This window comes from Pyxicephalus adspersus, chromosome W (genome assembly GCF_032062135.1).
Source record: "Pyxicephalus adspersus chromosome W, UCB_Pads_2.0, whole genome shotgun sequence".
Taxonomy (NCBI): Eukaryota; Metazoa; Chordata; class Amphibia; order Anura; family Pyxicephalidae; genus Pyxicephalus; species Pyxicephalus adspersus.
Genome location: NC_092870.1, coordinates 5,838,957 through 5,849,858, shown reverse-complemented (window position 1 = coordinate 5,849,858; position 10,902 = coordinate 5,838,957). Strand labels below are relative to the sequence as shown.

Sequence of the window (10,902 nt, the reverse complement as noted above, 5' to 3'; positions counted from 1 at the left end):
GTAACTGAGGTTGAGAACCTTAAGCAGTATATAATTTTTTATAATAATATCTTTTAAAATATCTTGGTGAGATGAAAGAAAAGTATTAGAAAGTGGATCTTTTACTCTCAAAATATGACGCTTAGGGCCCAAAGGGTTAGCCAACCTCCACAAGAATGTACCTATTTTATTCCCCCATCTATAAAATTTATGTTTGGTATAATAAGCTTGAGTTTTCACTCTAGTATCAACATGCAAATTCAATTGAACTACCGCTTCCTGCCAAAATTTCTTGCTTTCTCTTTCATTAAATTGAAGATACACTTTATATCGTTGCACAACCTGATCCTGGAGAGCATTATACTGTTGATAATATTCACAATTACGCTTTGCTGCATAAGACATAATATATCCCCTCATAACAGCTTTCATTGTACGCCACAACAAAATTGGGGTAACCCAATGTTGTAGATTATCATCAAGTCTATCCACCCAATGGGATTGAAGATAAGTCCTAAAAGAGGGGGACTTAGATAAATAGGTTGGAAAACGCCACAAAAATGTTTTCCTAAGGCTTAGTCTACACGGACCGTTTCCCCAGCGTTTAACCTGAGGCTTTTAAAGTTTGAAGTCCCCATGCATTCCAATGGGCTAATCTACACCAGGACGTTTCCTTCAGGCACGTTTCTGAGCGCTATCCTAAACGTTGTTTGCTGACTGCTCTGCTCCCTGATTGGCTGAGGAAAGGGAAAGGGATGCTTGAGCTGTCATCAGGGTTTCCTTTTTCTCAACCAATCACAGAGCACTAGAGATGAATGGGCACAAGGCTCCCCATTCATGTCTTGTGCTGAATGGCTGAGAAACGTAAAACCTCAGCCAATCACATAGCACTAGGGGTGAATGGAGAGCCTTGTCCTAATTTAACCCCTAGTGCCCGGGGATACATCACTGTCAGGAGGAGTCCCATGGCTTTTTTTGAAAATGTATAGATTTTTTAATTTACTCAATTTATTATTCTTACATGACTTTGTGTTTTAAACTTTATTATGCTCTTACTATTATATTATACTGTAAAATACATTTTCATGAAAAACAATGTACCGCTTTTAGACATATAAAAACGGAAAGAAATGAACCGCTGGGGAGGTTAAGTGTTTGATACTTGTTCCTATTTACCAAAGAAGACCATTTGGTACAGTTAAATTTCTGTCCTGCTGTAAAATAAATACAGATATTTCAGTGTTTGATACCTGTTCCTATTTACCAAAGAAGACCGTCTGGTACAGTGAAATTTCTGGCCTACTGTAAAATAAATACAGATATTTCAGTGTTTGATACCTGTTCCTATTTACCAAAGAAGACCGATATTTCAGTGTTTGATACCTGTTCCTATTTACCAAAGAAGACCGTTTGGTACAGTGAAATTTCTGGCCTACTGTAAAATAAATACAGATATTTTAGTGTTTGATACCTGTTCCTATTTACCAAAGAAGAGCGTTTGGTACACTGAAATTTCTGGCCTACGTTATTCTAATAGTATTTGTATTGAAAAATGCCAGGGACAATTTAACTTAGTGCCAAACATATTTTATTGCTTTGTGCCAACAAACTCATTTTTTTTTGGTCCTCAAACCAAGAGAAGCCAGGCTGTGCCAGGAATGAGGAGGCTCCTGGCCACTCTATATATTTTTGGAAGGGAGTCCTTTCAAACCACTTCGCCCTTAATTTGTGTACTGAGCCAGTCTACAGCTTCCTGGGTGTTTCTGAACGTTTAAATGCCATTTTAGATCTTGGCCCACTATAGATTCACTTCCTCACATCAGCTTGGTAGTGGAAGGACATAAAGGTGGATTCCTCCTTTAACTGGAAGAAATATCATCCACAAATGTACAGTAGTCTGTGATGTGACATTCCAGAGGCTTCACAGAGATTCCCAGCAGAGGGATGTTATCGTCCTGTTAAAAAAATGATTACATTATTAGGATGTGTTAAGCAGCATGGTTAATCATGTTTTGGTGGTAACTACATGCTGCTGGATTGTATTTTTCATGCTTTTCTGGCTACATAAATAATGCTTGCCCAGATCTGTGCTAAATTGCACTCTGCCCCAGTTTGGCAATGTGTTTTTGTAAAGTGTCACATGCAGGTCCAGCTCTTACACAAATACGTGTGCTATTTTATTTCCCAAACAATTAAAGTGTGCTTGCTATGACTTAAACTCCTAGGTTGGTTTGTAACCCAAATATGATGTGATGAAATATGTAATGCATGCATTGTAAACATATGTAAATACTTACGCACAAAGACGTCCCTCTGCTGTGCTTTGGAAGCCAGAGGCAGGATGTTGGTGCACCTCTGGCTCGAGTTCCTCTGGAATGTCCCAGGTATCCCCATGGTGCAGGCACAGGTTATGTAGGACGCAACATGCCATGATGACTCGGGCAGCTTTCCAGGGTGCGTAGACGAGTTCACCATCGGGCCGCACCAAGCATAGAAACCGTGCTTTTAGCAGCCCAATGGTGTGCTCCACAACCCCCGGGTTTTATGCAGAGCCTTGTTGTAATTATGCTCTGCTTCCGTCCGGGGGTGACGCACAGCTGTCATAAGTGGTAGGTCTTGGTATAGTAAGTGTTCTGTGGATGCAGTGTAACACTAGAGTTTTTTTTACAAAGGTAGCTAAGGGTTGTGCTCTCTGGTCACTTTATTGCTTTTTGGTTGTTATGAGCCATTGTTACTTCTGACTACCACACTGAAATACTGTGAGCTGTGAATATAGTAATTATAGTAGCGCTTCTGGGAATATCTGAAAGTTAGTTCTTCCCCCATGCTCCCAATATTGTACAATATTTATAAACTATTTTCTAAATTAGATGTCAGCACAAAATGTGACATATATACAATATAGGTAATAGCCTGGCATTCTGACAATGCAAAGGGACATAGCAACATAATAGGTCTCTTTATGATTTTACTACTGTTAGTTGTATTACGGTCATTACAAGATACATTACCTATTAACTAGCCCTCAGGCATTTCTCCAGAGATGAATTTCTGGTAGAGGGCTGTCTCAGGCAGGATATAGGCATCATGGCATGATCCTGGAAAACCTGTACGTGCACTCATGATTCTCCTGTTGGCATCACAAACTATTTGTACATTCAGCAAATGATATTGCTTCCAGTTGCGAAACGAGATTTTCTGCTGTTTAGGGGCCCGAATTGCCTCATGGGTGCCATGGCCCCCAAAACATTAGGAAAGCCCGCTCGCCTGAAGAAGTCCACCTTTACCTTCCTCCACTCCTGAGCTGGTTGAGGGAATTGAATATATATTTTGACAAGGTCCACAATGGCATTTATGACCTTCAGCTATTTACGTCCGCACATGAACGTACGCGCGCACCACAGAAAACGTACGCACGCACTGCACATAAACGCATGCACGCACTGTATAAACAAACAAAATGTTGAAACAAAATATTTGCAAACATAAAGGAACAAATTGCCACAATTCAGAAGGCTGCTACAAGAAAAACAGAACTAAAAGTAAGAATACACCATTTACTTTATTCCTCCAAAAATGTTTTTTGTGTGTTGTCCCATAACTGTTTTATTTCTCTCCTTCTAGTAACATGGAGCCAAGGAGAATGGCCACCACCACTGCCGCCGTCGCTGCTGCTGCTGGCCCTGCCACCACCACCCCAGGGTCTTTAGTCCATAGACCAACAGGCAGCTCCCTTAGGCCAGCTAGATTGCCTTGTGAAGCAGGCCAAGCAACATCTAGGCCCATGGGCCCTCAACCTGGCACCTCAGCCAGTTTGAGCCGGCCCAGGGATTCTGCTTCCAAGGCAACCAGCTTCACTCCTGAGCAGAGAAATGCAGCTCTCCTGGAGTTGTACATCCAACATTTTCCACGACTCCGTGGGGGCTTGCACTCCCAGACATTCCATGCTGAAAGGCAGGGACTCTGGGAGGAAATTGCCAGGAGTGTTAATGCAGTGGGCAGTACACAACGGACCATTACCCAGTGTCAAAAGCGTGTGAGTGACATCTTCAGATACGTCAAAAGGGTCCTGGACACAGAGGCCGGAAGGAATGGGACCTATCTTGAACATCTTGTGCAGCATCTCAGGGAGTACGAAAGATTGGCATTGCCATTCATTGGGCCAGAAACAGTAGGAGGGGTGGACTACTGGGATTACTCCTATGCTTGGCAACCTTGTAAATTCAATCCTTTTAGATTACCTAATTACCAATGTTTATTTTTTGGGCGATGTTTTGGGGGGATTGCAACAGTTTAGTCATTAGCATTGAGAACAATTATTGTGTTTTACTATTTATGTTTGAGGTGAAATATGAGATCATTTTTTTAAAATAAACTCTTTAGTGTATTTTTACCTTCTTTTGACTTGCATCAACAATGTGTGTATTTCTATTTTTTTTTTACAATAGTACACCCTGAGACGCAGCAGTCCCCTCCTGCCCTCTGTGCTCGGGGTCATGTGGATGATGAGGATGTCACTTCGCATCGAGATGACACTGGGCTTCCTCCTGGTAAAATGAACCTTCATGGTATATCTTGTTTGACATTGTGCAGCTGTCTCTAATCGTGTTTATAACCAGATTCATATGTGTAATATTTCAGCTCCCCATTATGTTACATTTCAGGCATTTTTTGGTCTGGGAGTGTTATGTTTTTTGGTTATTTTTGTGGGGAACCGATCAATCCAAGTTAACTTTTAGAGTCAAGCTCACTCTATTTTATTTGTTTTTGTGCTTTATTTAACAGATCACCATCTACAGGAGGAGGTCGTTGATCCACTGCAGAGAAGCCTGAAGGAGAATACAGGTAATTTGGTTTGTGTGTGTGTGTTAAGCCTTCCAAAAGCTCAATAATACCCTTTAATCTCTCTATAATATATTTATATATATAAGATTTGTTTATTTTCTTGGGAAATGTTTCTGGTGCAGTCTTCCTTTGGGAATGTCTGCCTGCTTATTGAGTTAAATATTTAAAGTAGACTCCAATTTCTGTCTGAATGTAAAAAATCATTTTGCCTGGGCGAAATATTGGGGACTTTTGATATGTGAAGACTTGTCACCACATTCATTCATTTTGATGTGATATATCATGTGCCTTTGTAGAACATCCATGTCTGCAGGTTTCTGGTTCTGAGGAATTTTAACGGTCTGCATCCACTGTGGAGGTAGGCAAGAACTGGTCCATTAGTGTTTATTTTGGTATGTGTTGGGGGGAATGAACCTTTCCCAATGTGTTCCATTTGTGTTTTTTTGTTTAGAGTCCCTCAGGTGGACATTTGCCACAAGAAGAGGAGACACCTGAGGTTTCCGTAAGCAATCCATGTTTAATGTTTAGGATTCTGAATAATTGTGTCTAACATTATTTCTAACATTTGTTGATGTTCTAATGTCAGAATGCCGTCTGCATAATATCATGGTGACCTCCAAAGTTATGTGATATATTAGTAATTTTTTTTCCCTTTGTAGCAACCAGTGGATGCAGGTGGATTGGGTTAACCCAGTGTGGGCAGCCAGCTTCTAAACCTCACTCAGAGGCTGGTTGGCCATTGTGATAGAGTGGTGGAGTCAAGGATATCTGCCCCAAGTTCAAATAATTTGGAACAGGTCCTTACACTCCTACATGAAAACATCCTTCAAAATCGCCAGGACGAAGAATTTTACCAACAACATCTGGCGGCCATGCAGTGTCTGATTGAATCGGTCCAACAACAATCGGCCACTTTGGGTCCCTACATGTTCAGAGTTGACCATCTCTGTAACATGTTAGATGAATCCCTGGGCCAACACAGGCTGGGTTGGCAAATCCCAATAGGTCCTGCAGGCCCCCCATCTCCTGCAGAGCAGCCAGCACCAGTTTGCTCCCCGGCTCCACCCTGTTCCCCGGCTGTAGCCTGCCCACCTCCACCTCTTGCCCGCCCACCTCCTAACACGTAGGCAAGTATTTGTCGGGCTGTGCGGGTGGCCCGTGCCCGGGCTGTGGAGGTGGCCCGCGGCCGGGATGTGGAGGTGGCCTGCGGCCAAGCTACTGGCGCCTGTGGCCGGGCTGTTGAAGTGGCCCGTGGCCATGGCCGTGCCCAGTCTGGGCGAAGTATGTAGATGGATGCCAGGTGAGAACATTCTTCCTATCTTATTCTTCACTCATTTTTTTCCGGACTCCATGAGACCTACAATGTGTGTTTGAGTTATCGTGTGTGAAGACACTTGTTTGTATAGGATAGCTTAATCTCTATTTTGTGTTTGCCCAATGGCCACAGGTTAGTGACCCTTGCACTTTGACACTTTACCTATCTAAGTTTGTTTTGATGCGGCCCAAGTATGCTCCAAATGCAGTTTTGCTATCCAATCCCAGAAGAATGTTCAAGTTTGTAAATGTGTCAAAGTGTTTTAAAACAAGTATGAAGTCTCAAATCAATATTCTACTAGTATTGCTTTAATGACCTAAAAGAAGTGAAACATTATGTACAAATACACGATTGCATCTTTGTTTACTAAATGAGCACAAATCTAGCTATGTCTAGGGACCTAATATGGCACACCTCATTTCTCTGACACTTGCCTGTTGTTTAAAATAACATACAAAGGTGTTCAGCAGTGTATTCTCTGCAAAATGTATTCTTGAATGATGTTACAATTACCTTTATTTTGAAGAGGATATATCTAACATACCCAACTATGTTACTTTTAAGGTCACATGATATTTGGGAAGTGAGCAATGCAGGAAGGGTGCCAAGCTTTCAAACTGGTGTAGGATAAGAGCATGTTCCATATTTTACTGTTCAAACAACCATTGTGTAAAAAGTAATGTATTCTAATTTTTTTTTTTTTGTAAAGGAGAACCATGGATAACCAAGCCTGCAAGGATCTTTTTACACGTGTCACTTGTGTGTTAGCGAAAACAAATACATTTAAAAAAACAAAAAATATCGCTTCTCATTTTTTTTTCTGTCTTCTTTATGTCAAAAACCAAAAATATATAAATATAATGTAAAATTATAAATATTGTCCCTAAAACATATATACAAAATTTGGAGCAGAGATTTTAAAAGTGGTACCGCCTGGGCATACCCCGAGGAGGGGCCATCCACAGCTGATGCTCTTTGGCAGACATCCTCCTGTGGATCCTATGGGTTATCCCGTAGACTTCCTGGTGGGTGAAGAAAAAACATTGAATATATTAACCGGAAGAGTTTGGGCAAAACATGGAAAAAGTACTATTATTAATTAAACTAGAAACTTACCAGGAGGATATCTGGCATGTCGCCGGGGTTGGGTCAGTGGTGGTGGTGGGGGGCTTGGAACCTCCTCAGGAGGGTTGGCTGCGTCCATCAATGTGGAACTGGCTGTGTATGTGGAAGGAGACCAAAAAAATTAGAGAGGTAAGTACTGAGCAAATGTAATAGTATAATTTACAGCTAGTTCTTAAATTGCACATCGCTAAATAATTCAAGTTATGTCATCTCATCATGTTATGACTGTTTTGCTGTTTACACCGAGCAAAACAAGAAAAAAAGGTGATTCCTGGGGCCAAGCTAATTATGGCAATAGAACTAAAATGATGCAGTTTGTTGTCAATGAAGGTTGTGGGTTTACACAAGAGACAAACTTTTGTACACAACTTGTGTGACATTTAACCTTTGGCTTCTGGTAACAGCTGGCTAGACATGAAGCTAATGATACACTATTAACCACCTAAGCGTTACACTGAGGTCTAGATTTCTGTACCAAAAGTGATCCACTGTTTTTCATGAAATTTTTTTTTAAATTGTAGACCTATAACTTACAGAAATATGTCCGAACAGGGGTTCTAGTAGATAATATGAATATAAAAAATGTTTGAAATGCCGGCCGGCTTCTTACCGGTCCCGCTGGCACCCGACGAAGGCACCCGACGCTGGAGAGATCGGCGGACGATGATCGATGGAGGACGATGCTGGATGAGCACAGGGGGACCAGGTAAGTAAGGATGTGAAAAATCTCAGGCTTAACCATCCTTCCAATTTTTTTTTGCCCGAGCGAAGGTCAGGCTTAACTGCAAGGAGGTTAATGATATTTATTTTAGCTAGGCATACCAAACTAGCTCCTAGTTTCTATTCAGGGTCCTAAAGGAATGTTTACAATATCAAAAAAGTCAAAATACTTACATTCAGTTGAAGCCCTTCTGGCCTCTGGAGGAGATGGTGTCAAGGCTGCTCCAATATCTGTAGATTAAAAACAAACACCATAAGTAAACGTAGGTGGGCCAGACTAAATTATATTTTGGAAAGTTTATTCCAGGCTAACTGATTAATGCTGAACTTCTAACACTACTTTTTGGCTATAAGCAACAATTGGGATAAAACATGTGCTAGTAAGGTACAAGTGAACAACTCATGTCTATTTTTAGTCATGCTAGCCAACAACCTGGAAAGAACCTCCATTTGACGCCTGATTAATGACTACAAGCTACATAAAATCATGCTCGATCTTTGTATTTGCAACTAAAAATGGGGAAAGCAGTGTGAGAATGTGTTTTCTTAAAACATTTTGAAGAAAAGGTGATTGTAAGGTTAACTTACAGGCAATGTCCCCGGCCTCGGCCACCCCCTCTCCCTTGTCTTCAGATGCTGCCTCCTCCATGGTGGGTTCCTCCTCCCCGACGGGCGACCCCTCCGTGGCGGGCTCCTTCTTCCCGATGGGCAACCCCTCCATGGCGGTATCCTCCTCGGCGGTGGACGACCCCTCTGCGGCGGAGGACTCCTCCTCCAGCTTCTGGGCAACCGCCTGTATGGCCGCTCTACGATCATCAGCTGCCGCTGGCAGCGTGATGGAGAGTTGGCTGTAAAAACAAAAACAAACACCCCAAATTAATAAGGGTAATAAAATATAGCATGCGGTCCCCCACTTTGCGGGGGAAATCTGGTCTCCTCTGCTTCAGGTCCCTCCATGTGTGCTGTACTTGGCCCACAGTTGGCTGCGTACCTGCTGGGGTCCAGAGCCTGTCTGCCAGCCTCTTCTTAATCCGCAGCTTGGCATAGATGGACGGCTGCTGATCGTAGCGCCGCATAATCATTGTCTAAAGAAAAGATAAACAAAATATTAGTTATTTTGACAACAACCAAACACCTCTTGAAAACCAAAAAAGAGAGATAACTGATTGAATGATTGATTGATTGATATATTTTCTGGTGTAAATTGACATAGTTTTTTTGCAATTGTAAACTGTTTGTTAATAATGTGTGTAGATATATATGGGTATACTATTACTAAGAATCTTTAGGATTCCACCCCACTAAGCTAAATCCTAGTTAGATCATTGTAAAAACAATAATTGTGCTCTTAGATGTAAACTGTTTATCCAGTTTTAGTTTGAGTGAAGCAAAAGTGCCAGACATACATACAATCTAGGTGGAAAAATATAGGCACCGTTGCATTATGTCGGAAATTGCAGCACATGTGGCTTTATTTTGTTGACACGGGAAATAAAACAAAAAAGGGGATAAATACAAAACACAATATCTATGTAAGACAGTCGAATGATGTGCCTTCACCAAAATCTGGATTGTGGTCTCATCTATCCAGAGGACAATCTCCCAGAAGGCTTCCACTGTCCTCCGGACAAGGAGAATTTCCAGCCTTGCGTGATAGCGAGGAGGCTAATTAGTGCTCTTCAACTGATCTACCTAGGATTAAGCTTGGTGGGGTAGAATCCTGGAGATTTTTCGGCGTCCTATATAGACACACACACACACACACATAAATATGGGCATGTACATAGTTGGTAACAGCCAACTTTAGATGGGTGGAGCGCATGGCTGCCATGCCTCCTCTGCCCAGTTCTCATCCGCAGCTCTAATCTATTGAAAGGACAATAGGGAGGCCGCTCCATTCTAAGCTGTCATCCATGCAGAGGATTCCAGCTGCTGATAAGAGCTGGGCAGTGAGAACAGCAGAGCTTGAATGAGATAGGGACACAGGCTGTCCCTCCCCCATTCTAGAGCTATGCTGTGGCTTCTAAGGAAAAATAAACTTGGGAAAATGTATCCACCCAGTGGACATGTGTAATTACATCATCGGCACAGTGTGATAGCTGTGTGTGAGAATGCTGCATGTTAGATTCAGCAGCTTTACAACTCTGTGTACAAGCACAGAGGACCCTCATAGCTACTAGTCCGAAAATATATACAAAATCGCAGCCCACCAGATTTCAAGAATTTTAAGATATGGGGATCACAATTTAAAACCCTGTAGAAATGAATGAATTTTCCAAAGCAAGTGTACAGAGTAGTCCTTAATTGACAAAGTTGACCCCCGGGCTCATTTACTTACATAGCAAGGAGCAAGTGTCCTCCACTTGAACCTAAATTTTCTGGTTTATGCACCTCACCATTCCGGATAAATTGGGGTTTCCTGAAATATAGGAATACATTTATGGGCACCATCCCATTTCTCTTTGCTAGGTAAGTGGCCCAAGGGAGCAAGAAATGTGCCTTTTCGCTTTTGGCCTCCTAGAAACAGTGGCATTTGAAAAAACAACAATCTCCAAGAAATGTGGTTTAGTAGTAGCTATTAGGGTGCCAGGTGTCCCCTTAAAATTTCAAGTTATTCCAAACAAGTGTTTAGGAGATCAGAAGGATTAAAGACGGGGAGTTGTTTGAGCTGCTTCTCCTATACATCATCCTAACACACATTTAAATGTGCATGCATGCATGGTGCATAAAAGCACTTTTAAATGTGCATGCATGGACATACATGCATGATGCACAAAAACACATTTAAATGTGCATGCATGAACATACATGTATGGTCATGCAACTAAAAAGCCCCCCCCCCAAAAAAAAATACCCCCAAAAAACACTTTTGCCAAAAAAAAAAACTTAACAAACCTTAAGCAAATCTGACATAGAAA

At 41.7% G+C, this 10,902-nt stretch overlaps 1 long non-coding RNA gene across 1 annotated transcript; it reads left to right on the top strand.

The window, feature by feature from the left end:
• Window positions 1-4,413: 4,413 nt before the first annotated feature.
• Window positions 4,414-5,182, top strand: LOC140342855 (uncharacterized). The gene is made up of 3 exons (XR_011923178.1): window positions 4,414-4,529; window positions 4,765-4,824; window positions 5,121-5,182. It is a non-coding gene; the product is annotated as an uncharacterized lncRNA (long non-coding RNA).
• Window positions 5,183-10,902: the final 5,720 nt, after the last annotated feature.